Genomic DNA, 19,270 nt, shown 5'->3' with positions numbered 1-19,270 from the left:
GAAGCTGCAGAGCTTCACAGTAAGTGTTACAGCTCTTAAGGGGGCGCGTCTGGAGTTGTTCGTTCCTCCCGTGGGCTCGTGGTCTCGCTGGCTTCCGGAGTGAAGCTGCAGACCTTCACGGTGAGTGTTACCGCTCATAAATGCAGCGTGGACCTAAAGAGTGAGCGGTAGCAAGATTTATTGCAAACAGCGAAAGAACAAAGCATCCACAGCCTGGAACCGGACCTGAGCGGGGTTACCACTGCTGGCTCAGGCAGCCTGCTTTTATTCTCTTATCTGGCACCACCTACGTCCAGCTGATTGGTAGAGCCGAGTGGTCTGTTCTGACAGGGCGCTGATTGGTGCGTTTACCATCCCTGAGCTAGACATAAAGGTTCTCCACATCTCCACCAGACTCAGGAGCCCAGCTGGCTTCACCCAGTGGATCCCCCACCGGGGCTGCAGGTGGAGCTGCCTGCCAGTCTCGCGCCGTGCGCCAGCACTCCTCAGCCCTTGGGTGGTTGATGGGACTGGGCGCCGGGGAGCAGGGGGTGGCGCTCCTCGGGGAGGCTCGGGCCCGCACAGAAGCTCATGGACGGAGTGGGAGGCTCAGGCATGGCTGGCTGCCGGTCCCGAGCCTTGCCCTGAGGGAAGGCAGCTAAGGCCCGGTGAGAAATCGAGCACAGCACTGGTGGGCTGGCACTGCTGGGGGACCCAGTACAATCTCCGCAGCCGCTGGCCCGGGTGCCAAGCCCCTCATTGCCCGGGCCGGCAGGGCCGGCCGGCTGCTCCGAGTGTGGGGCCCGCCAAGCCTACGCCCACCCGGAACTCCAGCTGGCCCGCAAGCGCCGCGCGCAGCCGCGGTTCCCGCTGACGCCTTTCCCTCCACACCTCCCTGCAAGCAGGCAGCCGGCTCCCGCCTTGGCCAGCCCAGAAATGGACTCCCACAGTGCAGCGGTGGGCTGAAGGGCTCCTCAAGTGCTGCCAAAGTGGGAGCCCAGGCAGAGGAGGCGCGGAGAGCGAGCCGGGGCTGTGAGGACTGCCAGCATGCTGTCACCTCTCAATAACAGTATAAGGTAAGCACTGTTTTTAATCCTCAATTTTTAGTGCCAACAATTGTGAAGAACAGAGAATTTCAAGAACTTGACCAAGATCACACAGCCACTGTGGAACAAAAATTTAAACCTAGGCAATCTGAGTCCAAACCCCATTTTTTTTTTTTTTTTTTTTTTTTGGTCTGACAAAGAAAAACTCTGTAGCGCACATACTGTGTTTGTAGGAGTTATTGGCAAGGCATCTTTCTTTTGAGACCTTATACTTGGAAACAGTTTCTAAGTGTTAGGCAATCATCACAACAGAATACATAGGTGGTGAGGGCAAGAGTAACCTAGAAGTCAGCAGGACGGAAAGTAATGGAGGTGATGCTTACCTAGTGGGAAGAGAGGTGCAACGAAAGCATAAGGAATATGGCTGCCAAGACAGTGAACTATATTTTCACACTCTTCTGACCTTGGGAAATGGCCAGGCCATTTGATTAGGAAGAAAGAAAACAATCATTGCCAGCCTTAATCATATGGTAATCAGACAAGGGAAGCTGTGAAATCTGATTTCTGAATCAGCATGTAATTGGTTTTATAAACAATATGAAAAGACTTACAGTGGTATAAACTCTATTAGAATGGCCAAACTATATATAGCCCATGTCACATTCTGCTCAAAAGGCACATTACATATAATTTTTCTACTTTAAAGTCTTTTAAGTATGATTATTGTTTTTCTGCATCAGAAGTTGTGGTATCTGACAAAAAAATTAAAAACACACCTCATTATTTACTTATTAAATTTTGTTAAGCTTTCTTTAATGTGAGACTCAAATAATATATCCCTCTATGAATGAAGATCAAAGAAAGTCTTGCTGGAATTTAAAAGTATCCATATGCCACAAGGATATAAGAATAATACTTCATGTTGGTATTTGCAAAAAAAAATGATTTTTTAAATTTTTGTTTGAGCTTGTTTGCAAAAGTTTTATGAATTTCAAATCTAAGTTTATATGGGGACTTGCTTGTAGTAGTTTCAAACTTAATAGATTTCAGATTAAATATTTTGAGTTCACTTATCTAAATTTTTTGCATTAGTAAATTAGTAAATTATATAAATATATCAAAGTAACAAAGGTTTCCAAAGTAACCATATGTCACAGTAAATGCACTTCTTATTATGATCTTTTCTCATGATAAAGTAGCGTGAGTGTGCTAAAAATTTAAAAGTGAAATGCAAATTGAGGTTAAAATACTTGAATCTATTAAGCTTTTTGTTCTGATACTCTTGAGTCTATTACATTTTTTGTTTTAAGACTATGTGGGATGCCCCAATCAAGTATTTCTATCAGATTAAAAAAAAGTTTATATATAGCAGCAAACTTTCCAGAAGAAAAGGAACTATCAAATAGATGGACTTATGTATGTAATCTGTATTTTAATTATCTATTTAGGCTCTTGTAGAATAATAGAAAATCTAAAAGTAGCGTAGGTCATAACCACATAAATAGAGCATATGGATATTATTATAATCTTTATGAATACACCTTTAAAGGAAAAATATTGACATATTCTGACGCTATAGATGGCACTTAAGAAGTATAGAAAAATATGACTGTTATAATAAAGTAAAATGATCAAAAATATTTTGTTTCCTGATGTGACTAAACCTGTATATAAATACAGCATTTAGGACACCAATAGAACTATATCAAATTTCTGCTGTAGGAAGCTGAATTGTCAAAGAAGTTTTTTTTTTTTAATCTCACATAAAAACAATGCCCCAACATTGAACAAGCCAAAATTGACACTGTTCTGTACCTTAATGATATCATCAATGTATTTGCACTATTTATCTTTTTAGTCTACCTACCTTCACATGGAATTTACAGTCTCATGTCCACAAAATGGGCTGAAAACTCCAGCATTGCAACCACACTCTAAGCAAGAAGAGTAGAAAAGACAAATGAAAGTAAAGGAGGTTACAAAAAAAAAAAAAAAAAAAGAGAAGAAAAAAAGAAAAATGAGTACACAAGCTAATTATTTAACCTTGTCAGGAGAACAATCAGGTTGTCTGAAAATCCCACCAGTAGACTTCCACTTACATCTCCTTTGTTGCAATTATGTTAGATTTCTATCCATTACTTCATGGGAGGCTGGGAAAGTAACCATTACTCTGTACACTGGACTGTTTGCTTCCCCAAAGAAACTTGGGAATATAATAATAAGGTATAAGAGACTGATCAGTTTTACAAAGGCAGCTAGCTGGGTTTGCCACAAAATATCTCACAGATGTAAGAAAAAAATATAAACAGAATGAGATAACAACAAATGAAGTCCTAAATACTTATATGTGTGTAAGATTTGTATATCTTCTTATGTCAATTTATCTCTTTATGTTGATCTCATACTGTTTTAACAGATCTTCTTAATTTTCAAAGAGGTTATACTAACTCAGGTGAAGACTTTTGTTCTAGATGCAGTATAGGAAAGCACCTACTCCATTTAAAATGTTTTTCATAAAGCATGTTATTCAATATTATATTTTTGAATACAAGACAGAAAGATGCTTGAATTATGAGTAAATTTCTGAGATTTCTTTTTATTGGCTCACAGTGAGAATACAATTTTGAAACATGTTGCCATTTTAGTTACTTAGCTTAATGGAAATTTGGTTTCCTACAATCAAATTAGTTAAATTCTGGATTATATTGCATAAACTCAATAGAAATGTTGACATATTTCAGTCTGTCTCTAAAATTTCTTGATTAATTATTATCTCATAAATAAACTAACACTATAATCATGTACTCAACCAGTATATACTTCTCTTGAGGACATTGTGGCACTCTACAAGAAAGCTCATAAGGTATTTCTCCATGACTTTGAAGGAAGGTTTTTTAAAACTAAAATTTTACACCAACGTAGAATATTATTAAAGCTCATGTTCATTCACCTGAAAAATAGGAATAATGCTATTCTACCTACTGAATTGTGGTGGGACATATAATAATAAAAATATTTTGAAAATGTTAAGTTTTAAAGAAAAACAATAAAGAAAAGGATAAGAAAATACAGAAATGTAAACATGGGAGAGTAGTAGATAAAGAAAAGAAGAAAATTGTTTCAGGAGATGTAATTTTTTCTCAATTTTAAAAAGTTTTATTTGACAGATAATTGTATACATTTATGGAGTACAATGTGATGTTGTCATATTTGTATACAATGTGAAATGATGAAATCAAGCTTACTAACGTATCCATTGCCTCACATATATAACATAATTTGTAGTGAGATATTTAACATTTACTCTCTTAGCACTTTTGAAATTTATAATACATTATCATTAACTATGGTCACCATGCTATGCAAGAGATCTCAAAACATTATTCCTCCTGTATAACTGAAACTTTGCACTCATCTCCCCATTTCTTCTCTCACCTTCCCTCACCCCTGGTAACTACCATTGTACTCTCTACCTCTATAAATTTGACTTTTAAGTAAGTCAAATTTTGCAGTATTTGTCTTTCTGTACCGGACTTAGTTCACTTAGCATAATGACTTCTAGTTTCATCCACATTGTTGCAAATAAGAAGAGATGACTTTTAAAAACAAGATAAGCTTCAATGGTATTACTAATATGTAATCTTCAGATTTATAACTCATGAGATCTTAAAGGCTATCTTTTGTTTTCCTTTTGAATGGGAGCTCTCCATCTTGCAAACAACAAATTCAAGGTCTTGCTGTATTGTCCAGGCTGGAGTGCAGTGGCATGATCACAGGGCACCGTCACTTTGAACTCGTGGGCTCACGCAATCCTCCCATTTCAGCATTCTCAGTATCTAGGACTACATGTATGAACCGCCATGCCAGGCTACTTTTTTATTATTCATTGTAGCGACAGGGTCTTGCTACTTTACCCAGGCTGATCTTGAACTCTTAGGCTTAAGTGATCCTCCTGCTTTGGCCTCCAAAAGTGCTGGGATTACAGGCATGAGTAACAGCACCTACAGCACCTGGCTTACTTTTTTTTTTTTTTTTTTAAGACAGGGTCTCATTCCCTCTCCCAGGCTGGAATGCAGTGGCATAATCATGACTTACTGCCACCTCAACTTCTCGGGCTCAGGTGACTCTCCCAACTCAGCCTCCCCAGTAGCTGGGACCACAGGCCTGTGCCACCACATCTGCTATTTTTTTTTTTTCTTTTTTTGTAGAGACAAGGTTTTACCATGCTGCCCAGACTGGTCTCAAACTCCTGGGCTCAAGCAATTCACCTGTCTCGGCCTCCCAACATGGGATTACAGGTGTGTGCCACCATGCACAGCACTTGCCTGCATTTTTAATATGTACCTTTAAGCTTTTAAACACTGACACTTCCACAAAAAGCAGGGAAGCATTCATATCTTAATGAGATTTTAAATATTTATGTGAATTTAATACCTTATGAGTTGTGCCACATTTTTGCATGTTTTGTATAACTTGCTTTTATGAAGTTCTCGTTTGTTTATTCCACATCACAGTTGCTACGGCAACCGATTACTGTAACATTTATTTTTATGGCTTTTTTGATAAGACTATCTTCAAATTACAGCATGTCTAGAACTTGTTGGATCATAATTTAACTTTCACTGTGAAGAGACAACATATTAGTCCTATCTTGGCAGATTTATATTGGCTTCCTGTTTCAACTAGAATTATCTCCAAGCTATTAATTCTGGAGGATTTTGTTTTTCTTTTGGTGATTAAATGGACTAGAATCCCCATATCTTTCAGAATGTCCAGAGAAAAATATCATTTCTGCAACCTTGTTCTTCTGATCAATGCTTTCGTGAATTGTTGCTTTCAGCTAGAAAATGTATGCCTCAAAGGCTTTTGTTATTGTTCTTCTTGTTACTTTTTCTGTTGACTTCAAGAGTGTCGTCTTCATTACCAAAAGTAAGAATTATTGGTCATTTAGAATGTTTTAAAAGTTTTTCCACTACTTTGAGATATACTTGCTTTACGTATAGATAGATAGATAGATAGATAGATAGATAGATAGATAGATAGTTGAATGATTATGATTATTTTGGTTTAGATGGGTTTAGTTACATACATGTAACTCTCCCTCTCTCTCTCTTTCTATATATATGTATATAGACACACGTACGCATAACTCTCTCTCTCTCTCTCTGTATATATGTGTGTATGTATATATATAATATCTCTATGTCTACTTAATATCTCTCTATATATGGAGAGAAAGCTATATCTATGTAATATTTATATATATATGCTAACATAGACTTAGATTTTATGAAAATGCTAATCGCATTTTTTTTTTTTTTTTGAGACAAATTCTCGCTCTGTTGCCCAGGCTGGAGTGCAGTGGCACGATCTCGGCTCACTGCAGGCTCTGCCTCCCGAGTTCGCGTCATTCTCCTGCCTCAGCCTCCCGGGTAACTGGGACTATAGGCGCCCGCCACCACGCTAGGCTAATTTTTTGTATTTTTAGTAGAGACGGGGTTTCACCGTGCCAGCCAGGATGGTCTCGATCTCCTGACCTCATGATCCACCCGTCTTGGCCTCCCAAAGTGCTGGGATTACAGGAGTGAGCCACTGCGCCCGGCCCACATTTTTCTACTTTGGCTATTTCACAGTATTTATTAGCCTCACTTACCTTCCTTTGAACCTATTTGAATATACATTTAGAAAACATGATAGAAAAGTATGATTCTATGATAGATTAATGATTTACTCCAAACTGCAAATACTTCTGGATAACCCTTGCATGATGTGAAACTCAGAACAGTCTTTTACTTTCATTCCATTCCTTTTTTTAGTATTTACTTTCTTATATTGAATAATGGGAAAGAACAGGAAAGTAGTTGTCAAAGGAAGATAGCAAGCTAAAAAAAAAAGAGGGGGTTGGGAACATGACTCACAAAAAAGATTATCAGGAGAGTCCAGAATTCAGTACTGGCTAGATTAAAAAAAAAAAAAATACTGAGTTTACTGCCAATTTGTAATTTATTTGTCAATTCACAGTGGAAATTTATTTGTCAATTCACAGTGGAAAAATTAGTAATTTTCTTCTATTATTATGATATTTGTAAAGGTTGTAACACATCCACAAACATCAGCGCTGCAAATGGATTTAATAGTTTGTTAGCAAATTTGTTTAAGGTTCTACTATTTTGAATACCAGTCCTATACAGTTTGGCAACATATTTGTTATTAACTATTTTTCAAATATTTTTTAATTGACGTAAAATTGCATGTACTTATTATGTACAACATGATATTTTGAAGTATATATGCATTGTGGAATGACTGACTCTGGATAATTAACATGTGCATTATCTCACAGAGTTATTGTTTTTGTTGTGAGAAGACTGGATGTTATTGTTAATTAATAGAAAGTAGTAAAGTGTTGCTTTTTTCCTTCCTATCTAGGAGATGTAATATATATGCTTATTCAAAATGGAGGGAGAGCTAGGTGTTGGTTTTGTGTCATCATTTGTCATTCTGTCACCTTCTCGGTATTTTTTTTTATTTTTACCGCTGTCCCCACTTTGACATGGATAGCAGCTCACTTACTCTGTGGCTATTCATCTTCTCAATTTATTGTACAAAGTGCGTTTGAGAAAATGCTGATCCTTCTCAATGGATGTTAAGGGGGAAATTAATGTTGGGTAGGGTATATATTCCTTTGCTATTCCCTCTCTTTATTTCCCATCATCCACAAAGAAAGACTACATGTTTCAGATTTACTGAAGTTTGAGGAAAATATAAAAATACAATATAAATAGTAAAAATTCAATTATATGTTAGATACCACTTCTTTTATAAAAATAAATAGATTACATCTTCAAACTCAAACTATCAGTCTCATAAATGCCTCCATTACAAACTTAGCATTTTTTCTTCAGGTTTGACTGAGGAGTCTACGAAATCACCTCCTTCTCCTAATCTCATCTAGCCCCACCAACAGAGACCACTTTTCTCTCAACTTGCCTACTCATTTTGATTTTCCACCCCATAGTACATTTCTCTTAGGTATTTGTTGTAGAATTTTCCACAGGGGCTTACAGAAGGATTCTCAAATGTTGATAAAACAGTCATAGATTGGTGTATAGTTATGCCCACCAGTTAAACATTTAGATTCGTATTCAGGTCAGTTTATTCTTCTAATAGTCCTGAGGGTAATCAGTATAAAATATACCCACACAAAGATAAAGCCACATACACACACCAACCCCAGTCCCAACATACATACACACATGCAACACACACACACACACACACACACACAAACACCAGTCTCGAAGAAATATTTTTTAATATTGTAGAGTTCTCCACAAGTAGGATTTAACATTCAATTGCAGGGACCCCTAACATAATGGAATTACATACTGTCATGGATAAATAGTCTTTGTCAAAAGTCCCTCCAATATAAAGAAGGAATGTAACCTACCAATGTTTTAACAATCAGATGCACAGGCATTTTAGATAATGTGGGAGCTATTTAAGAAAAAGAACTCTTCATAAGCCATTTATGTAATGGAAAGAGATGTTTTAGAGAAGCCTGGCAACCAAAGGCATCAATAGAAATTGTATATGATCAAGTTTCCTGGTAGATGTAGATATTTTATTACAATCGCATTATTGTATTATAGGTAGTAATGACAATGTTGTCTTTCAAATCAATTTGTGGAGTCATTCTGATTGTCATTATTAAAGTTTTCTATGAGCCCTTATCTCTAGCTCTATTAATGATTCCATAAGCTTTCTAATATATATTAATCAATACATTTTTCCAAGTAGCAAATTAGAATAGCCTGCTTCGTCTGCAAGTTAGAATCTTATTTGACGCTATAATCAGTAAATACAATTACTTTATGAAACAGATCATCATAAAAATGAGAATAGGTGTTGGTAAACTAAGCTGGTTGAGTTTAAAAATAATTTATATAAATATATGTAACCATGGTGTTCCATGAAATCTTCTACAATGACCACCTGCACTTATTGAAAGTGAAGTCCATCTTGAAGCTAAAACCTTAGTTACTAAATAGCTGTTGTCATGGAACATTGTGAACCACAAGATAAATATAAGAACCGTGGGTTGAGTGGTGCTTGTGATTGCACTGAGAGCTTGAAAAAAGTACATTATATGCCAAAAGTTTTAAATTCTCAGTTCAAGGAAAATCAACATTTAAATAGATGTCCCAAATGAATCACTTTTGTCTAATTATCATGGAGTTAAAGTAGCGAAAAAAATTATAATCTGACCGTGTACATTATTCAATTATTATACTAATCAAATTTACCACGTTACCAGTTCTTTTATATGACAAATAGAACATTGATCAGAAACCAATAAGGAATGAGAATTAAAATAGGGACTCTGGAGAGGATATGGGATACGCAGAGCACCCCAATTCCCAAACCAAATTGAGCTGTCCTTATTAGCCAAAGCAGCCTTTTCATTCTTGTTGAGGGAGAGGCCTCTATCTTGTTTGGGGACTTGTAAGAATATTGCCCAAGGCAATGACTTTTCAAGAGGAAGCTAATAGCCCTCATTTTGTAACAGTGAAACAATGAAAGGACTAGCCTAACTCCATTTTTATTCAAAGGGCCTTTGCTGGTCCCTGCTGGTAGGTTAGGATAATTTTAGACTACTGAGATAATAGCAGTAATGGCAATCATGTAGTTTTTAAAAAATAACTCTGGAATTAAAGGAGACATATGAAAACAACTAACTATCTTTTATTAAAGAATTAGAAGTGAATTGTGACCTGGCTAAGGGCAAAGAAGTTCCCAGTTTCCTCAGACCCTCGCTGTCACCCAGATATCTGTAGTCATCAGTTGCCTCTTGATGTCAACCCCTGCCTCTTCTCTCTGTCCTTAATGTAGAAAGTGCCTAAAATTTGTACTGACTTAAGATCATACTTTTGAATTTTAGTTCATGATCTTTTTGATTTTGCTGGTTTTTCTGGGCAAACCTGCTTTTCCTCCCACTGACACAGGAGTTATTAAGAAATAATTCTTTAGGCAGACAGTAAATGTTTTCGGTGGAAATTTTCCTGTAATAAGAAACAAACCTTAAACCATCTCTTTTCTAACAGAAAAGGCTGCTTGAAGGGCCAGGCTGGCAAGCTTTGATATTCAAATGCCAGCCACTAGAAACTGGGTACACTCAATGTGGCAATTCCCTTTGTCCTTTCCTTCTTACCAGGTGTACCAGGTGTCACGGCCACCTCCAGATAACACCATGTGTTTGAAACATCATGGTGACCTGCATTTGCATATGAAAGGACTAAGGTGGGAGGGCCACATTTTTCACGGGCTACCTAAATGACACACTTGGTCAAACCAATCCCCTGAGCCTTATGCAAAGCAGACACAGCCTCCTCCAGCATCCCAGTATAAGCAGCCACTTTTCCGCCTCTGCACTTGGGGTTTTCTGTTTGTTCGAGTCCCCCCTCCCTCTGTCTCTGTATGGGGGACTTGTTTTCTTCCTTCTTTCTTGCCTATTAAACTTTTTGCTCCTTAAAAGCACTCCACGTGTGTCTGCGTCATTTTATCCAAACAGGCATGAGACCAAGGACCCTAGTGTTCCTCCAATCATCAGAGCCATATCAACACCAACCCTTGTCTTTCAATTGTGGTTTTTGAGCAGCAAATGGCTAAATCTGATTTTGGTTACAATTTCTCAGCTCTCTCAACTTTTTTTTTTTTTTAGTTCTAAACATCCAGAGAAGCCTAGTTGTGAAGTAAAGTTTAACATCTAAGTCCAATACTGAGTGACGCTTTAACATCTGTTGAAATCAGGAGGGTCTCAAATGGCGTAGCCACAACTTCCTCTCCTCGGCTCATGTGGATAAAGTCTCCTAACCAAACAACTCTCCTTATCAACAGGACCAGGTGAAGTTCCTGCTTATCCCTGAGCACAGAAGGTTTCAGTTTTCTGTCAGACCATAGATCAAAAGAGGCAATCACATTTTTCCCAGGGAATGAAAAAGGATAAGCACCCTCTTGAAACTGCAAAGCCTGCTTTCCACAGCTGCTGCTTATCCACTCTGTTTCAAGGACACCCCCATGTAAACCTGCATGACATGCTGTGCCCTTCTCCCTGGGACTGTGAGTCTACGTGACTAACACACTGCTATTCATCTCATCTGTCCAGTTGCAGGTCTCATGTGTTGAGTCATTCTCATACCCTGGAGTGGGAATCCCTTCCTCATGAACAAGAAGAGAAAATGATTGAAACACTGTTGAATAAGACTAAGCCAATAGGCGAAATACAACAAAATAATTTGGTTATTTAAAAAAAAAAATACATGGAAATTTAACTTTTTTTTTTTTTTTTTTTTTTTTTTTTACAAAAAACAAGAAGGACATGTTTTGCGATATATTTTTAGGGAATTACATTTTAAGTTTATGTTTAGGGCACTAAACATAAGTTTAGATTGTAATGAATTCATTAATATGCCTGCACTATCCAGAGATTCTGATTTTTGAAACCCGTACTTGATGGTGGCCAATGGGAAATGAAGGTGAAATGCTAGATATGTGTTTGGTTTTATTTTGCAATACATAAGAATTTATCCTAAGTACTGCAAAAGTGGAAATTATAAAGTTATTCACCCATTCCCTCATTATGGCCCTGGAGGAGAACCACAAAAGCCTTGTTTCACTAAAACACAAAGAAGGACATTGGTGAGGAAAAGGTCAGTTTATTTGAAAAATACTCTGTTGGCTATTCATCTGTAGGCCAGAGATGATTCTGCGATGGAAGTGGTTTCCCAGTTTCAATAGAGAAGATAAGATATGTGGGTAGTACAATCCAAGTAGCTGTAATTAACCTTCAAAGGTAAGGTAGGAACAGTAGCAGTAATTGACTGTCAAGGTGGGAATTAGAATAGTTTAAGCTGCAGAGATTTTTGATTGCTGTTAATTATTTATGGCATCCTCATGACTAAAATATAAAGAAAGTTTATGAAAGCCTCATGAGATCTATGAAATCAAACTAATTTGATTCTGTTAAACAGAGATTTGGCTTAGGCCAATGCAGTGTATAAAAATCTAGACCAGGCCGGGCGCGGTGGCTCACGCTTGTAATCCCAGCACTTTGGGAGGCCGAGGCGGGCAGATCACGAGGTCAGGAGATCGAGACCACGGTGAAACCCCGTCTCTACTAAAAATACAAAACATTAGTTGGGCGTGGTGGCGGGCGCCTGTAGTCCCAGCTACTCGGAGAGGCTGAGGCAGGAGAATGGCGTGAACCCGGGAGGCAGAGCTTGCAGTGAGCCGAGATCACGCCACTGCACTCCAGCCTGGGCGACAGAGCGAGACTCCGTCTCAAAAAAAAAAAAAAAAGCTACACAGAGGGGAAGTCGATGTGAAGAAGGAATCAAGAGTGCAATAAACCGAAGGATGCTGAAGACTGCCAGAACCTGGCAGGGGCATGAAATGAACCTCCCTGAAATCCTCCAGAGAACGTGTGGGCATAATGACACTTCAGTTTTGAAGTCCTAGCCTCCAAAACTGTGACAGATTAGTTTTTTAAAGCATTCAGTTTGTGGTAATTTATTATAGAACCTTAGGAATTTAATACAGGTATTAGCAGAAGATTAGATAGTGGAGAAAAAAAATCTTATTTACAGCTATAGAAACTATCAAAAATGAAACAAATACAAAATATAAACAGACAAAATGAAAAAAAATAGCATCGGTTGAGTTGAAAAAAAAAAAACTTTAAGATAAAACAAAGATGTCCTCAGGGAAAGGGAATGACAGAAAAAAATCTGAGGAAATAGTTATTAAAATATTTCCTAATTTGGTAAAAACAATGAATCCATCTATCAACTGAGTAATGCCTCAATGCACTTTACAAATAAGAAACAGAGAATAATACATGAACTCAAAACATAACCAATTTCCTTAATACCAATAATGAAAAAAATCTTTAAAACAGAGAAAACAGAAACATTGTGTACAGAGGAACAAAGAACAACAGAAGATTTCTCACTGAAAATAATTCAAAACAGAAAATATTACATTAATTTTAGTAATAAGATCTATTGGGAATTAATGTTAGTAAATGGTCAGATAAGTTTTAAATTGTATAAAATCTGATTATAATTTGGTGATATGCTTATAGATTTAAAATCTGATTATAATATGCTATTTTCTTTATATTTTTAACACATAGTTATAATGTAGCATTATGTTTATATTTGTACAGTTTAAATGAAGGGCCGATGTATTACATGTCCCATTTTTTAATTGTTTATAACAAAATTTAATTTAATTTTATAAATTAAAATTAATTTTCTTTTGGAGACTACACATTGTTCTAATGAAGGATGTAATACAGGCTTTTCATATTAATCATGAATTCTTCCATATCGCCTATGTCCATGTGCATATATTAAACTGATAACATGATATATAAGAACTCTGAAATTAAATGTACACATGACTAACATGGCATTATCACTAATTTTCACATGTGCAAAATTTCTTTTGTAAGTGAACAGCATTACTCTGATACGAAAACCCAAAAAATACAGCACAAAAAAAACCCACTACAGATAGGTACCCATAACTATATAGATTAAAAACTTATCAAAAACAATTAGAAAATGAATACAGAAGTATATTTTTAAATACAATTTCCATACGTAAAAGGAATGCATTATCATCCCATTTTGTAACACCAAATATTTAAAAAATGATGTATACGGCTGGGTGCAGTGGCTCACTCCTGTAATCCTAGCACTTTGGGAGACCAGGGCGGGTGGTTGAGGTCAGGAGTTCGAGACCAGCCTGGTCAACATGGTGAAACCCTGTCTCTACTAAAAATACAAAAATTAGCTGGGCATCGTGGCACATGTCTGTAATCCTGGCTACTCGGGAGGCTGAGGCCAGAGAATCGGTTGAACCTGGGAGGCAGAGATTGCAGTGAGCCAAGACTGTGTTCCACTGCACTCCAGCCTGGGAGACAGAGGGAGACTTCATCTCAAAAATAAATAAATAAATAAATAAAATAAAATAATAAAAAATAATAAGATGTATACTCCAAGGTCCAGGATTTATTAAATTATTAATTTTACTGATATATCAAAGACATTCTTTAGGAAATCACGCACCCCATACCCATTACAAATGTGTGTAATATGAATGCTAATACAATTTGATGTGTCACTGCCTTGATTTTTGATAAGGTGCCAGTAGTTTTAACCACCATCCACTTTGACACCACCAGTATAAATGTCAACAGAGTAGAAAGGGCAAGTAATGTGTTGGTATTATTATTAAAATAGTTTGCCCTCACTAATTTTTAAAGAAATTAATATTTCCTTTATGTGAAAATACTTACCTGAATCTCAGTAATTTGATCAGATTGAATTTAGATCAGATTGAATTGTTTTTATTTGTTCCCTACATTCTGATGAAAATATCTGTAATTTAAAAATAGCAGCTTTAATGTGTCTGCTTTACACAATTTTTTCACATTTAATATATTTGTCTATCTAGGCAAATCTGCACATATGCATGGGGGGTACATGGCATACTCTTCAAAATGTTAATGCTTTTTATATCTGAATGGTAAAAAGTGCATTTTTTTGTTATTGCTAACATTAGCAATGAATATTTTTCCTGCCGCATGTATTAAAAAAGAGTATCTTTCAATTTTACAAAAATAATATCATTGCATAATAAAGTGGAAAAGACCCTGGAAGAAAACAGCAGCAACAGTTCGTAATGTGTAACAGCTACTTTGGGTCAGAAGCGTTGTGGGAACTTGTCAGCCCAGCATGATTGTTTTAGTTCCCTGATGTACTGAAGAGTCTCACAGCTCAATTCAAAGCTAGTTGTGTCAAGCCCTTCAGACTTGTTTCTCGTTTAACAACTGAAGTTATCTAAATTGGTCTATTCCCACATGCCATACTATTTACTAGGCACTTTGTTAGGCTCTAGTGATGAAGAAGACAAATAAGATTTTGTCCCTGACTGCAGAGAGCTTGTAACCTAATTTACAAGTCTAAACGTAACTTCTAAGCCTTATGGTGCCTTTCAGTGTAAAAGGGGGTTGACAACCTTCTAACACCTAATGCAAATTGATATTCATAGTAACACTGCTTTCGGAAAATGAGGCAATCTTGAGATCTAGTGATCTATAATTAGTTACCATATATTGTACATTTTCTGCATATCAGGCATTATGATAAGTATATATAATAATTAAAAAAACAATTATTTTAAATTTGTAAATAGCTTCTGAGATACATTTGAACTTCTCAGTTTTATGTTGGTGAAAACTGAGGCTTAGAGAGAAAAAGTAATTTTCCCAAGGTCTCCTATACATGCATGGCAGATTCAGATCAAGTGACTCACTCCACAGTCCAGCCTCTTCTCCATTCTATTATCCTGCCTTTCTGCTTAGCTAGCTAATCAGAGGCAAATCCACTTATGATGATGAGAGTTAAGCTATCTCCCAAATATTCCCAGAAATAGTGCAGATTTGTTTTAATCCTCAACTCAATACATACTGGGAACTCAGACTAGACATAGTCTGCAAAAGCAGGTTTATTATTTTGGTTGATGCCAGGTGAGTATCAGGGGTTCTAAGACCCTTCTCTGAATTGTATGGAGTATAGCTCACATTATAATGAAGGTTGCTTGACAATTGTCCCTTATCAACGTATTTCTAATAATCCCCACAGTAGTTATATTTTTGAGAAACTGAGAAATAGCAATGCTGTCAGACATAGATGTTTAGAAATGATGTAAAACTAAAGATAACATTGAAACTAGGAAAATCACAGTTTAATTCTTACTTAGACCTGATTTTCTTCAATTGGATTCGGAAGCATATGCAATTAACATAGAGTTTGTTGTTTATTTGCTTATTTTTGGTTGGTATCCATTTTTTTTTAAATCATCATTGCTTTTTTATTCAGAGACCATTGCAGAAACTATGCTTGACATGAATGAAATTTATTCCTAGATCTTGCAAATTGTGGTCTATGGAAACTTTATGACTAATTCAAGCTTGGTTTTCACTCTTCTTTGGCTACAGCTGGTTTCTTTTCCTTGCTGTTCATGAAATAGGCCTTGATTTCTTTTTCCTTCTGACTTATTTATAAGGTTCTGCCATTTGTGCAAAATATGTGTTCTACAAGCTATTTAATGGCCAGCACAAGATAAACCTGCCTGCTGATGTCTTCTCTGATTTATCATGACTGAGACTGAGTTTGTCCTTACTTTAAGCCTATTACCACATTCTCAAAACGTTGACATTAGCTTTGAAGTCTAAAGTTATTTCACATGTGTTTATTTGATCTATTCTAATACATAAATTCTTTTTGATATCTATCTGCTATCTTATACTGCTTTATGCAGTCAGGGAAAATTCAACAGATTCTTAGGAAGTGTTGTATGTGAGATTTATTAAAAAACAAAACCAAAGAACATATCCACTTTTACAATCATCCAAATTTATGCTAAATGTTCTATTATTTTTATTATAATCCAATTCTGTTTAGTAAAATCACACTTTTACTTACCTCACATTATAGTTTACAAACTAAAGCATATATTATTTCAATTTGCCTTAGCTAAATTTCTGGAAAATAACAAAGGTGGATGTCACTTTTTCCTAATTTCGTGGTTGAAAGAAACAGACTTAAAATGTTAATAGATTTGCCCAAAATTATATAAAATTTAGATTAAGAGTCTGGTTCTAGAAATCAAATCTTTCAATGTCAAACCTAGTGTTGTAATTTACCTTGATGTTTTCTACTTCTTAAGGCATATGATCATATTATTTTAGTTTACTCATCACTCAGCTTATAAAATATTGAAAAAAAGTAATACTTCATGTTGTCTTAAATCTTGAAACTGTGTATTATACACATTATGCATCTGAGTCAGTAAAAATCACAGTGATGAAGTAAATGTTATTTAAACTTCCATCATGGGTTGTAGCCTACTTCATTACAGGCCATCTATTCCCAAATCCTACAAAATGATTTCTCCCAAATGTTAAACCTCTTGTCAGTCCTTTAGCATTCAATTAGTTCCATTTGCAGTAGATGTAATCCAGAAGCCAGCCTTTATTTTGCACTTCTAATGGTGAGAGTGAGATGTGAGAAAACTGTTATTCTGCAAAAGTGGCCCTGGATAAGTAGGATCAAAAAGAACTGAAAACATTTGATCTTGGAACAATGCAAATCATTTCCAAAACAAAGTTTCCTGCATTGACAAGTACATTTACAGATTCTCACCTTCAGTTTTTCAATATGTATTTATGAGACATAATACATGGGATAGCCCAGATAAAAATCTTTCATATCATTTCTGAATCTGGGCTATCTCATGTATTATGTATTTATAAGACATAATACATGAGATAGCCCAGATTCAGAAATGATATGAAAGATTTTTACCTGAAAACATTTTTTCAAAAATTTCCAAAATGCTGAGACCTTGCAATTTTAATTTTTATGGAAGCCAGTTGTTCTGTAGGACAGTAAGGTGTTTGTTAAGGTTGACAGTGTTATCATATAATATATTAGAAAGATGTCAGCACTTGGAGGCAGGAAAAGGATTTTGCCATCAAGTAAATGAGATATACAAGTATTGTAGGTCTCCTGGAGAAACCTAAAAAGCAAAACAACGTCCACTCTCAAGAAGCTCTGCCTAATACAAGAATTCATGACAAATGTAGATACAGAATCTACATGTTAGAATGATGCAGATTGGGTATTAGGAATGTTTAACTGAAAAAGAGCTTCACTTCAATATTAAGGTATGTGGAAAATAATTCTGAACAAGAAGATAGCTGTTTAGAGGGTTTAAGTATACATTGATGTTTAACTTGTACAGGGAGAAAAAAATTCTGAATAAAGAAAACTGAATAAGCAAAGAAATAGATATAAGAAGTTTTTTTTTTTTTTTTAAATTTTTATTTTTTATTATACTTTAGGGTTTTAGGGTACATGTGCACAATGTGCAGGTTTGTTACATATGTATCCATGTGCCATGTTGATTTCCTGCACCCATTAACTCGTCATTTAGCATTAGGTGTATCTCCTAATGCTGTCCCTCCCCCCTCCCCCCACCCCACAACAGTCCCCGGAGCGTGATGTTCCCCTTCCTGTGTCCATGAGTTCTCATTGTTCAATTCCCACCTATGAGTGAGAACATGCGGTGTTTGGTTTTTTGTCCTTGCGATAGTTTACTGAGAATGATGTTTTCCAGTTTCATCCATGTCCCTACAAAGGACACGAACTCATCATTTTTTATGGCTACATAGTATTCCATGGTGTATATGTGCCACATTTTCTTAATCCAGTCTATCGTTGTTGGACATTTGGGTTGGTTCCAACTCTTTGCTATTGTGAATAGTGCCGCAATAAACATACGTGTGCATGTGTCTTTATAGCAGCATGATTTATAGTCCTTTGGGTATATACCCAGTAATGGGATGGCTGGGTCAAACGGTATTTCTAGTTCTAGATCCCTGAGGAATCGCCACACTGACTTCCACAATGGTTGAACTAGTTTACAGTCCCACCAACAGTGTAAAAGTGTTCCTATTTCTCCACATCCTCTCCAGCACCTGTTGTTTCCTGATTTTTTAATGATGGCCATTCTAACTGGTGTGAGATGGTATCTCACTGTGGTTTTGATTTGCATTTCTCTGATGGCCAGTGATGAGGAGCATTTCTTCATGTGTTTTTTGGCTGCATAAATGTCTTCTTTTGAGAAGTGTCTGTTCATGTCCTCTGCCCACTTTTTGATGGCGTTGTTTGTTTTTTTCTTGTAAATTTGTTTGAGTTCATTGTAGATTCTGGATATTAGCCCTTTGTCAGATGAGTAGGTTGCAAGTTTTAAGGCATATTTGGCAGGAAATAAATATGTCAATTTGTCTGGTACAAAGTGTTACCGGAATGTGAGTCTGCAGTTATCCCGAGAAACTCCAGAGGGGAGACTCTGCAGATCTCAGTCCTTTGTCTTCTGGAAGGAAATAATTCAAATGAGATACACAGGCAAGGTTTAAAGCAGGAGGGAAAGTTTATTTCAAGAGAAGTAAGAGTTTATTGGAGAAAGTAGATTACACCTGGAAGAAAGCCAAGCAGGCAACTTCAAAAATCAGGTGCCTTGGCTGCATCTTTTTTCTGAGTTTTTATACCCCATAACTTTTCCTGGGCTCTTTGCCTCCACCCTTCGTTCTTCCTCTAGGCAGGCTGTCG

The sequence above is a fragment of the Symphalangus syndactylus genome, chromosome 15, assembly GCF_028878055.3.
Source record: "Symphalangus syndactylus isolate Jambi chromosome 15, NHGRI_mSymSyn1-v2.1_pri, whole genome shotgun sequence".
In the NCBI taxonomy this organism is placed as follows: domain Eukaryota; kingdom Metazoa; phylum Chordata; class Mammalia; order Primates; family Hylobatidae; genus Symphalangus; species Symphalangus syndactylus.
The sequence above is the reverse complement of the archived record's forward strand: the minus strand, read 5'-3'. Positions refer to the sequence as shown.